This window comes from Gopherus evgoodei, chromosome 9 (assembly GCF_007399415.2).
Source record: "Gopherus evgoodei ecotype Sinaloan lineage chromosome 9, rGopEvg1_v1.p, whole genome shotgun sequence".
In the NCBI taxonomy this organism is placed as follows: domain Eukaryota; kingdom Metazoa; phylum Chordata; order Testudines; family Testudinidae; genus Gopherus; species Gopherus evgoodei.
In genome coordinates, this window is record NC_044330.1 from 91,143,856 (window position 1) to 91,159,933 (window position 16,078).

At 46.6% G+C, this 16,078-nt stretch overlaps 1 protein-coding gene across 5 annotated transcripts in view; it reads right to left on the reverse strand.

Annotated features, from left to right (window-relative positions):
• Positions 1-16,078, reverse strand: part of COL4A5 (collagen type IV alpha 5 chain) — a 151,489-nt gene that overhangs the window by 82,404 nt on the left and 53,007 nt on the right. The window lies entirely within an intron of this gene.

Genomic DNA, 16,078 nt, shown 5'->3' on the forward strand with positions numbered 1-16,078 from the left:
ATAAAGTCGAATGCACGTGGCCACACTAAGCACATTAATTCGGCGGCGTGTGTCCATGTACCGAGGCTAGCGTCGATTTCTGGAGCGTTGCACTGTGCGTAGCTATGCCGTAGCTATCCCATAGTTCCCACAGTCTCCCCCACCCATTGGAATTCTGGGTTGAGATCTCAATGCAAAAACAGTGTCGCAGGTGATTCTGGGTAAATGTCGTCACTCAATCCTTCCTCTGTGAGAGCAACATTCATTTCGCTCCCTTTTTCCCTGGATTGCCCTGGCAGACGCCATTGCATGGCAACCATGGAGCCCATTTTGCCTTGTTACTGTCACCGTATGTGTACTGGATACTGCTGACAGAGGCGGTACTGCAGTGCTACACAGCAGCATTCATTTGCCTTTGCAAGGTAGCAGAGACGGTTACCATCCCTATTGCACCGTCTGCCATTGTAAATTGGCGATGAGTGATGGTTATCAGTCATTTTGTACCATCTGCTGCTATCATGGGTCTTCCTAGCTGGCCTTGGTGAGGTCGGCCGGGGGCACATGGACAAAAGTCGGAATGACTCCCTGGGTCATTCCCTTCTTTATGTTTTGTCTAAAAATAGAGCCAGTCCTGCCTAGAATATGGGGCAAGTGTACTAGAGAACCAGAGAGCACAGCCGCTCCATGTCAGAGCCCCAGAGATCCCGCAGAAATGATGAGCTGCATGCCATTCTAGGGGGTGCCCCTGCAACAACCCCACCCATTGCTTCCCTCATCCCCCAACCCTTCTGGGCTACCATGGCAGTGTCCCCCCATTTGTGTGATGAAGTAATAAAGAATGCAGGAATGAGAAACACTGACTTTTTAGTGAGATAAAATGAGGAGGAGGAAGCCTCCAGCTGCTACGATAGTCCAGGCAGTACAGAATCTTTTCTTTAGACATGAAATTGGGGGGAGGGCTGATAGAGCTCAGCCTCCAGTTGCTATGATGAGGATGGTTAGCAGCCGTTCTGTACCATCTGCCGGTAATGACTGGGAGTCATTCCCATTTTTATCCAGGTGCCCCCGGCCAACCTCACCGAGGCCAGCCAGGAGCACTCACGGGCTGATGATGACGATGGATAGCAGTCATATTGTTCCATCTGCCACCAGGAAGGGGATGCTGGTGTTCAGTGCTGCAGCACCCCGTCTACCAGCAGCATGCAGTAGACATACGATGACATTGAAAAAAGGCAAGAAACGTTTTTTTCCCCTTTTCTTTCAGGCGGGGGAGGGGGAGGGTGCGAATTGATGACATATACCCTGAAACACTTGGAAAAATGTTTTTGACCCTTCAGGCATTGGGAGCTCAGCCAAGAATGCACATGCTTTTCGGAAACTGCGGAGACTGTGGGATAGCTGGAGTCCGTGTACCCCCTCCCTCTCTCCATGAGCGTCCATTTGATTCTTTGCTTTCCATTACGCTTGTCACACAGCGCTGTGCTATGCACTCTGTATCACAGCCTGGAGATTTTTTTCAAATGCTCTGGCATTTCGTCTTCTATAACGGAGCTGTGATAGAACAGATTTATCTCCCTATACAGCGATCAGATCCAGTATCTCCCATACGGTCCATGCTGGAGTTCTTTTTGGATTTGGGACTGCATCACCACCCGTGCTGATCAGACCTCCATGCTGGGCAAACAGGAAATGAAATTCAAAAGTTCGCGGGGCTTTTCCTGTCTACCTGGCCAGTGCATCAGAGTTCAGATTGCTTTCCAGAGCGGTCACAATGATGCACTGTGGGATACCGCCTGGAGGCCAATACCATCGATTTGTGGCCAAACTAACCCTAATCTGACATGGCAATACCGATTTCAACGCTACTCCCCTTATCAGGGAGGAGTACAGAAATCAGTTTAAAGAGCCCTTTATATCGATATAAAGGGCTTCGTTGTGTGGACGGGGGCAGGGTTAAATCAGTTTAAACGTGTAGCGTAGACCAGGCCCTAGACAGCGAAGTCTAATATAGTGAGGGGATGCTGAAAACCCGATTCACAATAAGTGAGGTTCACCAATCCCACAAGGACTGGATACTTATCCCCAGGTCAATATGAGCCTCAGATTTACCCAATAATCACACTGATGCCAATCCTTATATAACTGAGACTAAAAGTTTAATAATCATTTAAGGAAAAAGAAAGAGGTAAGTTTAAAAAAAAAGGTCAAAAGATCAATACAAACTTATGCCAAGCCCTTAGGTCAGTTACATAGCAGAGATGGAATAAATTGCTGGCTTGTAAGTCTTTCTGGAATCATCCGAAGAGGACAGAACCCAAAGGTAGCTTAGATGTAAAGCCTGTTAAAGGCAGACCGTTATCTTGGGTGCATACAACTTCTTACAATAATTAAAGGCATGTCTACAGTGCACTTCTGTCATAAAAACTTTTGTCACTTGGGGTGTGAAAAAAAACCACCCCCCTAAATAACAGAAGTTTTAACGAAAAGCACTAGTGTAGACAGCGCTTGGTCAGCGGAAGACACTTTCCTGGAGATGAAGCTACCGCCCCTCATTCGGGGTGGTTTTATTTGGTTTCCGGGAAAGCTCTCTTCCAACGACAAAGAGCAAGGGCTGCCCAGAGGATTCAGGGGGTCTGGGGGCAAAGCAAATTTCAGGGGCCCCTTCCATAAAAGAAGTTGCAATACTATAGAATACTATATTCTTGTGGGGGCCTGGGGCAAATTGCCCCACTTGTCCCCCCCCCCACTCTGGACAGCCCTGCAAAGAGCAGCTACTCTGTGCATCTTACAACGGTGCGGCTGCAGCAGCACAGACGCACCATTGTAAGGAACATAATATAGACATAGCCTAAATGAGCAAACCATCAGATAAAGTCATAACTTGATGATGTCTAACCCACAAGGAATAAAGAAACTATCAAGCTATGGTTCTACGGAGGAATTTAATACTGGAGCAGGAGGGAACAGTAAAAACAAAAAAAGCAATTTATTCTCTCCTGCTATTTTCTGTATCCTTACTTATTAAAGTGTTCTCTCTTCACTTTGATGCTACAAAAAGGAGTCATAATCCAGTGTTGACGACTTGTCCTGTGTCTGGGCAATAGTCAGTCAGCATAGTTTGTTAAAGCATTTCGAGTAAAGACAGGAATATAGTATTGTGGACAGCTGCAGCGGTAATTGTTTAAAATCACAGCGTGAATAGAGACCACTAGGAGACACTGAAGCTTAGCAAAGCTAATATGGAAAAAGAGACCATAATGCTGGTTGCCATGAAAAAGGTCTGCATGTTTCCCTCAGTTTTGTGGGAATCAAAGACAGGGAAGAAGTAGGGAACATGATGTTGCTATTTAGAGCTCTGTTTTCCTGATGGATTCAAGGGTTAAAAACCACTTTGCAACAATTCAAAGAAATATGCAGTGTAATGAAGTTCCTCCTCTACCTTGGTGGGTCCTGCGCTTATTGGCGGATTGGCTCACCTTGGTGATCTTCCCTTCTTGTAGAACCCACAGTCTGGCTCAATTCCTCCTGTGTCTGATCAGGAGTTGGGAGGTTTAGGAAGAACCCGGGCCCACCCTCTACTCTGGGTTCCAGCCCAGGGCCCTGTGGACTGCAGCTGTCTATAGTGCCTCCTGTAACAGCTGCATGACAGCTACAACTGACTAACTGGGAGGCTTTTAACTAGTTCCAGTCAGCCCTTAATTGGCTTCAGATGTCCCAATCAATGTAGCTATCTTAATTGGCCCCAGGTGTCTTGATTAACCTGAAGCAACTGCCATTTGGTTACCATGGTACCAGGGATTTGTTTAGCCTGGGGCTAACATACCTGTTCCTCACTACTATACTGTAGCCATCTGGCCTTGCCCCATCACAGCAGGTAAGGGTTCTCTAACTCACCTAGAGTATGCATTAGACAGAGTTAAGACTTTTAACTGCTATCAGCACACCAAAAATGTATGTATGTCAGAACACCCCTATTTACTACAAATGCCAGCTGTACTAGAGAAGCCTACTTTCTAGATATACACAGCACAGAAGAGATCAGTTCTGATTTTTGGTCCTTTCCTATCCCCATACTATTTCACTTATGGGATTTATTAGGCAAATAAATACAGAGTTTCTATATTTAAGTCCTAGACAAAAAGTAATATTTTCCCCAGACCATGAAGGGTGTGGATCGCTCCTAACATGTCTTAAACCTGCCATGAAAGGCGTGAACTGTTGAATCATAGCACACCTTTTTGTACTCACGCACTTCCAGGACAGGCAGAACTGTTCTGAATCATGTGAAGCTGTAATTTTCACCAATTTTGTGTGTCATTCAAAATTACTAATTTGTGGGGAGAGATGGGAGGGGGGGATCTTTAGATTTGCCATAAAGCCTGATAGCATGGCATAAATGCAAAGTTTCACTTGCAGGGATTCTACTATTGCCTACATTTTACAGGGGCTCTCTCAGGAAAGATACTGTACTGAGAGAGCTGTTGATTTGTCTTTCTCCAGTTCCCATAGCTTTAGCATACCATCTTCTAAATGAGACAATATAACTCAGACAGTACAACAACGGACACAGGTAAGATACTTATATCAACTCAGGGCTTGGCTACACTGGAGAGTTGCAGCGCTGTAAACCCACCACCAGCACTGCAACTTACTCACTGTCCACACTTGGAAAGCACATACAGCGCTGCATCTCCCTGGCTGCAGCGCTGGTTGTACTCCTGCTCTGCCTCGAGTATAAGGACTGCAGCGGTGGTAATGCAGCACTGCTCTGCCACTTTGGCCACCAAAAGCACTATAATTGGCCTCCGGGGTATTTGGAGGTATCCCAGAATGCCTGTTCAGCCACTCTGCTCATCAGTTAGCACTCTACTGCCCTAGCCTCAGGTGACCCGCCCTTTAAATGCCCCAGGAATTTTAAAAATCCTCTTCGTGTTTGCTCAGCCAGGTGTGGAGTGCAATCAATCAGTGAATCTTTCCAGGTGACCATGCCTCCAAGTACCAAATAAGCCCCAGCATGGAGCAATGGCGAGTTGATGGACCTCATCAGTGTTTCGGGGGAGGACGCTGAGCAGTCACAGCTGCGCTTCAGCCATAGGAATTACGATACCTATGGGCAGATCTCAAGGGCCATGCTGGAAAGGGGCCATGAGTAGGATGCGGTGCAGTGCAGGGTTAAAGTAAAGGAGCTGCGGAGTGCCTATTGCAAAGCCCGTGAGGGAAACCACCGCTCAGGTGCTGCCCCCATGACCTGCTGTTTTTACAAGGCGCTGGACACGATACTTGGGGGTGACCTCACTGCCAATCCGAGGACCACGATGGACAGTTCAGAGCGGGGAGAGAAGGGGGAGGGGGAGGAAACCGAGAGTGAGGGTACTGGGGTGGGGGGAGACACCCCGGAGTCCCAGAAGGCATGCAGCCAGGAGCTCTTCTCAAGCCAGGAGGAAGGTAGCCAGTCGCAGCAGCCAGCACTTGGTAAAGGACAAGCAGAGGAGCGGGTTCTTGGTAAGCGGCTTTTAGTTTCAGGATGGAAATATTTCAGGAGAGGGAGGGTGGGTTATGGCTGCATGCATGCATGCAGGCCTAGATGTGGAATAGCCCATTGATGTTGCGGTAATCGGCCTCGGTAATCTCTTCAAAAGTTTCTGCCAGAGCGTAGGCAATGTGCTTGTGCAAGTTTATAGGGAGAGCTACTGTGGTCCTTGTCCCAGTCAGGCTAACGCGTCTGCGCCACTGTGCCACAAGGGGTGGGGGGACCATTGCTGCACACAGGCAAGCTGCATAGGGGCCAGGGCGGAATCCACATTGCTGTAGAAGACCCTCCCGCTCTTCCCAGGTGACCCGCAGCAGCGAGATATCTTCCAGGATTAACTTCTGTGGAAAATGTTGGGAGAGTGTTCAGTGTAGGTGCCCCCTGCAGCAGTTTGCTTTCCCTAACGCAATGAAACCCCAGTACAGCCCTGACCCAATCAGTCCCCCTTCCCAGGTGACCCGCAGCAGTGAGATATCTTCCAGGATTAACTAACTCCTGCACTCATTCCCCGTTACCATTTCTTCACTGCTATGTGTTCTCTGTGCTCTGGTTGGTATGGGAAAGTATGCTAAAGTGAGACTGTAAACTCCTTCACTGTGATTATACACAATGCTGCCTCTCTGTCAAATGTTTCAATTTTTGTCTTTCTAATAACAGTGTCCTTGACTACCCCACTGGCTGGATCAGAGACTGCTGAAAGGCTACAAAACCTGAGAAAGAAGCCACAAAAAAGCAAAGAAGATATTGTGAAAGCAGTTATGAATCAGTCTGCCAGAGAGACTAAAGAACTCCAGGACTGGAGGGAAAAAATGCAGTGCTGGAGGGAAAGAGAAAGCAGGAGAAAGGCAGCAGCTAAGAAGAAAAGCACGAAGCAGCTGATAAGCATCCCGGTGCGCTAAATGGACTGTATCCAGTCACTTATAACCATGCAGGCAGAGCACTACCGTGCGGCCCCTCCCCTAGTCCCAAAGCTCTCTCCCTTGTGCCCCAATGTCAGCTCAAAACCCCCTTCTCCAGCATCCAGGCTATTACCATCAACAGCTGTCCAACACCTGTACGTTCACCTACCAACCCTGAGAACTACGACCCTTACTCTCTGCACTCAACCCCCAATCACCATGCAGCATTTTCATCCTGAAGTGCAGCAGTCATTGCACAGCACTCCAGACAGGACATATTCAAACCTGTGACAGTACAGTTCACCATCCCACCCCCCTGCCCTTTTAGTTATTTTCTTTTCAATAAATGAATTCATGGCATTCAAAACAGTTCTTTATTGCAGAAAGTGTAAGATACCATAGCCCAGGGGGGGGAAAAAAAAAAAGACACTGCAAATCACTGTAACCACTGCACTTCACTCCTGTGCAAGGCACCAAACATTACTGTTGGCTTTCAGCCTCAAATTCTTCCCTCAGCGCATCCCTGATCCTTGAAGCCCTGTGCTGGGCCTCTCTAGTAGCCCTGGTCTCTGGCTGTGCAAATTCAGCCTCCAGGCATTGAACCTCAGAGGTCCATTCCTGACTGAATGTTTCCCCCTTCCCTTCACAAATATTATGGAGGGTACAGCATGCGGATATAACCACAGGGATGCTGCTTTCCCCCAAGTCCAGCTTCCCATAAAGAGAACGCCAGCGTCCCTTTAAATGGCCAAAAGCACACTCCACCGTCATTCTGCACCGGCTCAGCCTGTACTTGAACCGGTTCTTGCTCCTGTCAAGCTTCCCTGTATATGGTTTCATGAGCCAAGGCATTAATGGGTAAGCGGGGTCTCCAAGGATCACAATGGGCATTTCGACGTCCCCTACTGTGATCTTCCGGTCTGGGAAAAAGTACCTGCCTGCAGCTTCCTGAACAGGGCACTATTCCGAAAGATGCGTGCACCATGCACCTTTCCAGGCCAGCCTGTGTAAATGTCAATGAAATGCCCACGGTGATCCACAAGCGCCTGGAGAACCATAGAGAAATACCCCTTCCGATTAATGTACTCGGATGCTAGGTGAGGTGGTGCCAGAATAGGAATATGCATCCCATCTATCGTCCCTTCACAGTTAGGGAAACCCAATTGTGCAAAGCCATCCACAATGTCCTGCATGTTCCCCAGAGTCACGGTTGTTCTTAGCAGGATGCGATTAATGGCCCTGCAAATTTGCATCAAAACGACTCCAATGGTCGACTTTCCCACTCCAAACTTGTTCGCGACCGATCGGTAGCTGTTTGGAGTTGCCAGCTTCCAGATTGCAATAGCCATCTGCTTCTCGACTGACAGAGTGGCTCTCAAATCTCATATCTTTGCGCCGCAGGGTGGGGGAAAGCTCCTCACATAGTCCCATGAAAGTGGCTTTTCTCATCCGAAAGTTCTGCAGCCACTGCTCGTCATCACAGACTTCCACGATGATGTGATCCCACCACTCAGTGCTTGTTTCCTGACCCCAAAAGCGGCGTTCCACGGTGCTGAGCATTTCCATTAATGCCAAAAGCACTTTAGTGTCATAAGCATCAGGTGAATCAATATCATCGTCGGACTCCTCACTGTCACTTTGGAGCTGAAGGAATAGCTCAACTGCCAAACGTGATGTGCTGGCGACACTCATCAGCAAAGTCTCAGCAGCTCGGGCTCCATTTCCCACAGAAATCGCGCTGCACAGAAACCGCTGGGAGACTCACAATGGCGCCAAACGTGGATGGAAAAACAGTGACTGCTGGGATGTGAAGCGATGCACCACAGGGCATTGAGACAAGAAGTGGAATGACCTGCACCCTTCCGTCCCCTTCCCACAACCCATGGAGCCAAAATGGGACGAAGTGCTCTGTGGGATAGCTGCCCATAATGCACCACTCTCAAAAGCGCTGCAAATGCTGCGAATGTGGCCACACTGCAGCACTGATAGCTGTCAGTGTGGCCACACTGCAGTGCTTTCCCTACACAGCTGTATGACGTCAGCTGTAACTCCCAGCGCTGCACAACTGCAAGTGTAGCGAAGCCCTGAGGGTATGGCTACACTTGAAATTTCAAAGAGCTGCCGCGGCAGCGCTTTGAAGTGTGAGTGTGGTCGGAGCACCAGCGCTGGGAGAGAGCTCTCCCAGCGCTGCACGTAAACCACATCCCTTACGGGTGTACCTTGCAGCGCTGGGAGCACTGATTACATTGAGGCTTTACAGCGCTGTATCTTGCAGCACTCAGGGGGGTGTTTTTTTACACCCCTGAGTGTGAAAGTTGCAGCGCTGTAAAGTGCCAGTGTAGCCAAGCCCTGAGTAAGTGAATTCCAAAACAAAAACTTATTCATGAACACTACAAAAGTAGCATTAAAAGGACTTAATCCTGAAAGATGTTCAGGTTCAGTTCCTGAAACTCATTAAGTTGTGGGGGATGTTTGTCTGTGGGCCACCACATGCATCAGTTTCACGATATCAAATGAAAAAATTCTTCCAGTTAGGAGTCAAGAGTAGATCTGTAGAATTGTGGCAAAGCATTTTAAATATTAACAGACTTGTTTTACTGAATGCTTGGAAGATCCAGATTTAGCACTGGACAGAAACTTACGAAAAATCCAGAAAAGCATCCAGAAGGTTATGATCTGGGGTCTGTCTCCATTGAAGTCCATTGAGAACTCCCATGCATTTAATGATGTAGTACTACTCAGACACTAATATTTCATGCTAGTGCAGTTCACAGCAAATTTAGCTGGTGTCTTTCTAGCTTTAGAGACTTAGCTAGGACAAAAAAAAAAACAAACAAGGAAAAATTCAGAGTGCATGGGGGAATTTTTTTTAATGTCATCTCACAGTGCCTTGAATGTAGACAGCAAACAAAGCTAGTTACCCATTTGGGCCTTGATCTTGAAACCGATAGCTCGCCATTGAAGTTTACAAACACTGCGTGGGCAAAGTATTCTGCCTATCAATTGATAGGTATTTAAAGAAAGAAGGCATAGTCCCCAGATGAGAGATGCCAAATGACAATTTGCCTTATCTGCTGCCTGCCACAACTTTACATTGGAGCAGCTTAACATGAAGTATTTCAGTTACTTCTGTGCTGCACCTTGGACATTCTGGTTCTTTTGGCCAGAGGTAAGGTGCTGGTGTCTCAGACATGGTGGCAGCTTGGCAGGCTAAGAATGGGATGCAGGGATGTGTGGAGATGGGGGTACAGATTTTTCATGGAACAGCTGGTTCTCACCAAATTTTACTAGCCCAAGAATTCTGCAAATGCATTCTTACTCCCCCAACCTGATAGTCAATATTTGCAGACATTGAAAAAATAGCACTGCTACTGGTGACTGTGCTATTAATGTATCAGTCAGCCAAGAAGCTACAGCCTGGTACATTCACCTCCGGATACTGAAGTTGGGTGTGCTATGTGGATTGAGGTCAAATGCCAAGACCATCCAGTGATCCCTTCTGGTCTTAAAAACTCTGACACTGAAGAAGTGCACCAACAGTCAACCAGTGCTCCCTGGGGCATGGCTTGTTGCTATTAAAATAGCAATTTAAACTACTCTAAGCAGAGCCTGGGTCCTGCTCCATCAGATCCAGGTACCTACTGTTCAAAGATATCCGGTGATCCCAAGCCAAGCTTTTACTAATGAACTGCGGGAGCCTAAGTCATAGTGTAACCACTGCTTCTGCCAGTAGTGCCTTCAGAGCTTTACTATTATCCTGTGCTCAAGTCCCCGTCTTTGTTTAGGAGCCAACAGAAGCAGAGGTTCCCACCCTAGCCCCAGTTAGGAGAACTGCAAGTCAAAATCGCAAAATAGCCTGGGGGAGGAGAGAGAAAGGGAAAGCAGAGGAAGCCTGGATGCCAGGAGGAATCATGTGGAAGAGTGGGGAGGGGTGTCTAACTGACAGCCTGTTTGATTTGGAAAGGAGGAGTAGGTGATAATGTGTCTGAAGTTTTGAAATTAGGGATGCTGCATAAAGTGAAGGAAAGTTCTGTTTCCTTCAAAGTGGGAGCTGAGAGTGATACCAATAGATCAGTCTGCATTTGACAGTGGCTGGAGGAGATGGTGTCCCTCCCTAGCTTCTCTCTCATGTTCTTTCCTAATCCACATAATTGCATCCAGTCTGGAGCACTCTGGAGAATGAATATCAAGAAAACCAGAAAAAAAAACCGTTTTTAGAAGAAAAACTAAATTAGAATGTTTTTTAAAGGATGGATCTCATTGTTACAGTGGAAAGCACCAGTGGGCTGCTAGCTATTCAATGTATCAGTAGCTCAAAGTGACTCAAACCTAGGAAGGCAGGGACTGTGAATCAGGAGAAAGGGATAGCTTTGACAATGTAAGCAAGATTCAGTGACTGCTGGTGGGTGCATGCATTCCTCCACATACTAATCAAGCTAAAGTCATACAGTCTTTCAGGTAGTCCATGCTGTGACTTTTCCAGTAAGGTGCTAGTCAGTTAATCAAAATAGGATTGGGGATGGATTGTCTAAAACCACATCTGCTATGTTGTACCGTGTAATATATGTGATCTTTAATTTGCATCATCAGATTAAAGAAGAATTAATTCTGTGTTATGATCATTTAGTCTGACCTCCTACATAATGGTCCCTTTGGACCTTAAAGTCTGTTAGTTAGAATGCTAGATCCAAGTTCTAGCTCCTGACAGTAACCTGAAGAACTCTGGTTGCCAATATGGAATATTATTCCTTAGGCATACAATTAAGATATGAGCTAAGGGATGGCAGGCACATTTGGCAAGGAATTTCATTTGCTGGAGCCACCTGGATTCAAGGTGTGGCATCCTGGATGACTGTTCAAAGATATCCAATGTTAAATCTTATTAAATTACTTCAGTATATTGTAATGTGCTGACACAGAACCTTGTAATACTGATAAACAGATATTTGAAGTTATTTTAGTTCATGTTCACGACTGAAGTCATCCTTGTTTCAAAGAAAGTCTCAAAGCTATGCAATCTTTGAAACTTGTGGATATACCAGAATTGAATGGTGTGGGCTTAAAATGCTATCGATTCATCTCTAGATCCCTCTTTAAAGTGGTTAGAAGTTTGGTAAGAATAAAGTAACTTTCTGACTTTGCTCCCTGTTATTGCAGGGTTCACATCTTTGATCTAGTCTACATATCACCACCTACTATACATAATCTTGTTGTTGTTCACAGACAGAGACAACCTTCTTTCCCATTCACAGTCAAATGTTCCCTGAGGCAAATGCAACAGCTGCTTACATGGAAAGTATTTAATGGCCTGAAATTAGGCTCCTAAACTTAGGCCTTGGCTACACTGGCACTTTACAGCGCTGCAACTTTCGCGCTCAGGGGTGTGAACCCCCCCCCCCCCCCCCCGAGCGCTGCAAGATACAGCGCTGTAAAGCCTCAGTGTAATCAGTGCCACAGCACTGGGAGTAAGGGATGTGGTTTACGTGCAGCGCTGGGAGAGCTCACTCCCAGCGCTGGCGCTCCGACACTTTCAAGTGCAGCCATACCCTTAAAAGAAGTGGGCTGATTTTCACAAGTGCTGAGCACCTAAATCCCACTGAATTCAAGGGAAACAGTAAGTACTCAGTAACTTTTAAAGAAGACGCTTCCTCTGTTCAGGAAGCAGAAACTAATGACCCAACATGACTAAGGGTACATCTACACTACAGGATTATTCCGATTTTACATAAACCGGTTTTGTAAAACAGATTGTACAAAGTTGAGTGCACGCAGCCACACAAAAATTCGGTGGTGTGCGTCCATGTACCGAGGCAAGCGTTGATTTCTGAAGCGTTGCACTGTGGGTAGCTATCCTGTAGCTATCCCATAGTCCCCGCAGTTGCCACCACCCACTGGAATTCTGGGTTGAGATCCCAATGCATGATGGGGAAAAAGCAGTGTTGCGGGTGATTCTGGGTAAATGTCGTCACTCATTCCTTCCTCCGTGAAAGCAATGGCAGACAATCATTTTGTGCCCTTTTTCCCTGGATTGCCCTGGCAGACACCATAGCATAGCAACCATGGAGCCCATTTTGCCTTTTGTCACTGTCACCGTATCTGTACTGGATGCCGCTGATAGAGGCGGTACTGCAGCGCTACACAGCAGCATTCATTTGCCTTTGCAAGGTAGCAGAGACAGTTACCAGTCGTTCGTACCGTCTGCTGTGCCATTGTAAATTGGCGATGAGATGACGGTTATCAGTCGTTCTGTACCGTCTGCTGCTGTCATGGGTGCTCCTGGCTGACCTTCACTGAGGTCAGCCGGGGGCGTAAAGACAAAAATGGGAATGACCCTTTGGGTCATTCCCTCCTTTACGTTTTATCTAAAAATAGAGTCAGTCCTGCCTAGAATATGGGGCAAGTGTACTAGAGAACCAGTGTATCAGAGAACCAGAGAGCATAGCTGCTCCATGTCAGATCCCACAGAAATGATGAGCTGCACCACCCGTTGCTTCCCTCCTCCCCCCAACCCTTCTGGGCTCCCGTTGCAGGGTCCCCTCATTTGCGTGATGAAGTAATAAAGAAAGCAGGAATAAGCAACACTGACTTTTTAGTGAGATAAAATGAGGGGGAGGCAGCCTCCAACTGCTATGATAGTCCAGGCAGGACATTAAATGGTGGTGGGGAGAGGAGCCCAGCATCCCGCTGCTATGATAGTCCAGGCAGTACAGAATCTTTTCTTTACACAGGAAAGGAAAGGGGCTGATGGAGCTCAGCCCCCAGTTGCTATGATGAGGACGGTTACCAGCCATTCCATACCATCTGCCTGGAATAATCAGGAGTCATTCCTATTTTTACCCAGGCGCCCCCCGGCCGACCTCACCTGAGGCTAGCCAGGAGCACTCACGGGATGACAACGAGGACGACTGCCAGTCCTACTGCACTGTACTGTCTGCCACCAGGAAAGGGAGGGGAGAGGATTTTTTTCCCTTTTCTTTCACGGGGGGGAGGGGGAGTAAATTGACGAGATATACCCTGAACCACCCCAGACAATGTGTTTGACCCTACAGGCATTGGGAGCTCAGCCAAGAATGTATATGCTTTTTGGAGACTGCGGGGACTGTGGGATAGCTGGAGTCCTCAGTACCCACTCCCTCCCTCCATGAGCTTTCATTTGATTCTTTGGCTTTCCGTTACGCTTGTCACACAGCACTGTGCTATCGACTCTGTATCATAGCCTGGAGATTTTTTTCAAATGCTTTGGCATTTCGTCTTCTGTAACGGAGCTGTGATAGAACAGATTTGTCTCCCCATACAGCGATCAGATCCAATATCTCCCATACGGTCCATGCTGGAGCTCTTTTTGGATTTGGGACTGCATCACCACCCGTGCTGATCAGAGCTCCACGCTGGGCAAATAGGAAATGAAATTCAAAAGTTCGCGGGGCTTTTCCTGCCTACCTGGCCAGTGCATCCGAGTTCAGATTGCTTCCAGAGCAGTCACAGTGGTACACTGTGGGATACCGCCCGGAGGCCAATACTGTCGATTTGTGGTCACACTAACCCTAATCCAATATGGTAATACTGATTTCAGCGCTACTCCTCTCGTCGGGGAGGAGTACAGAAATCGGTTTAAAGAGCCCTTTATATTGATATACAGGGCCTCGTTGTGTGGACGGGTGCAGCATTAAACTGATTTAACGCTGCTAAAATCGGTATAAACGCGTAGTGTAGACCAGGCCTAAGGCCCATTGGGGGTTCACCACTTGGTCAGCAACTCTCGTCAGGCCTGTCAAGGTCACTACATCTAATGTGCTGCTGTCAATCAGTGTCTACAAGGTGTTATGCCAGGTATCATATACAAACTGGTAACATGTTGGTCCCAAAAATCATTGTGTGATGGACGTATGGCAAACCCACAAAAGGACTTTGTAGACATGCTGCAAACGTGTTCTTAAAATATATTTGTCTAGCAGTATCTAAACCATGCCTCTTTCAGACCAAGGAATGTGGAGACACATTCAGGCAAATGGAATCAATATAAAGGCATCACTAAATACAAAAAAAAATGTACATTTATGTGCAAGTAAACAAAGCCATTGGAAAAATGAATACTTAATCTGGCTAGTGGATGGAGACTGACCCCAAAGGAGTTTTCTGGCCACCTGAAGCAGGGTCAATGAACTTTGGGAAGACAGTATTGCATCTACATCCCAGCAGGATGTAGGAAGCCCTTTGTCTGGGCTTTTCAAAGAATATATTTCAAAGGTTTAGTGGACTATGAAGACAGGGGTTGGACACCCAGGTAATAAGCAACTGAAATCAACTGTATTAGAAGAGTGTCAAGTAAGGGAATTTATGAAAGCCTACGACATTGGTGATTAATATAGTGAAATGTGTGCTTTTGTGCTACACAAGTAATTATGAGTACTCACTGATATTATGCTTTAAAGTCTGTGACAAAACCCAGAGAGAAACAGGTTTAACGCAGACAGGAGGGAAGGGAACTCTTTACCTTCCTACAATATAAATTAAGCATTATGGAATCAAAACAATGGAAGCCCCATTTATTTATGAATCTGCAAGGGGATGGGAAGTCAATAGGAATGGAAGAACAGCAGGACGTCTTCCTGCCTCTTGTAACAGGGTCAATGAACTTTGGCAGATATAAGCAGAAACAGAAAGCCATTTTGGAATCCAACACTCGATGGATTCAAGGGGGCCAGAGCTCTTGAAATCACAGACTGTTGGGTCCTTCAGCAAGGGGAGGAGGGCGGAGTTTGAAGACTGAACTGAGTTTAGGTGAGAAATCTGCTTAGGCAAAAGATTATAACTTTCTGAAAGTAAGTTTTAGTCTTGGATGTGTGTCTTTACTTTTGTTTGCTTGTAACCCTTTCTATCTTTATACCTGGTATCACTTAGTCCTATGTTTTTTGTTAAATAAGTTTGTTGCACTTTTACTCTGAACCATGTCAGTTCTCTGGCTGAAATATAAATGTTTGTTCAACCCCCAGTTAAATTAATGAACTGTAATGTATTGCCTCTTTTTAAAAAGAAAGACATGAACTTAAAACTTCTGTGAGTGTTACAGAAGAGCTGGACACTGACCCCCAAACCATTTGCCCTGCAATCAGAACTGGGGGAATATTGGGGTCACCCCTGCAAAAAGTAACTGGGCGGTGGGAGCCAGGGTGTGACCTGCGTGTTTATGTTAAAGTTGTGAGCCACAGCAGCATAGCACTGAAGGCATCCAGAGTTACAGGGCAGGTGGCGACAACCCCTTACTGGTCTGGGTTACACCCCAAAGAGTCACCCTCAGGTTGCTGCCTCAATAAAATTACTTTAAATGTAGCAGCTGGAAAAATAGCTGCATCACATGATCAGCCACCCACCCAGGTAACATCAGCAAATGCTTTGAGTTTGGGGAAGGGTTCTGAATCTTAAATGGTACAGAATTGACAAAGCCAATTTACAAGTATGTCTAAGGAACAAAGTTTCTTCAACATATAAGGTCCCTATTTAAAAATGGCAAGAAACTCACTGTATAGTGAGAACCATGATGGCAATTTGACCAACAATTTCTTTTATCCCTCTGAGCAACATTCCCTTTCCACCTACACATGGCTAATTAAAAGGGGGAAAATGCATCTCTTACCATGTGGGGTAAGGAAAAATGTGTGTACTGCTTCCC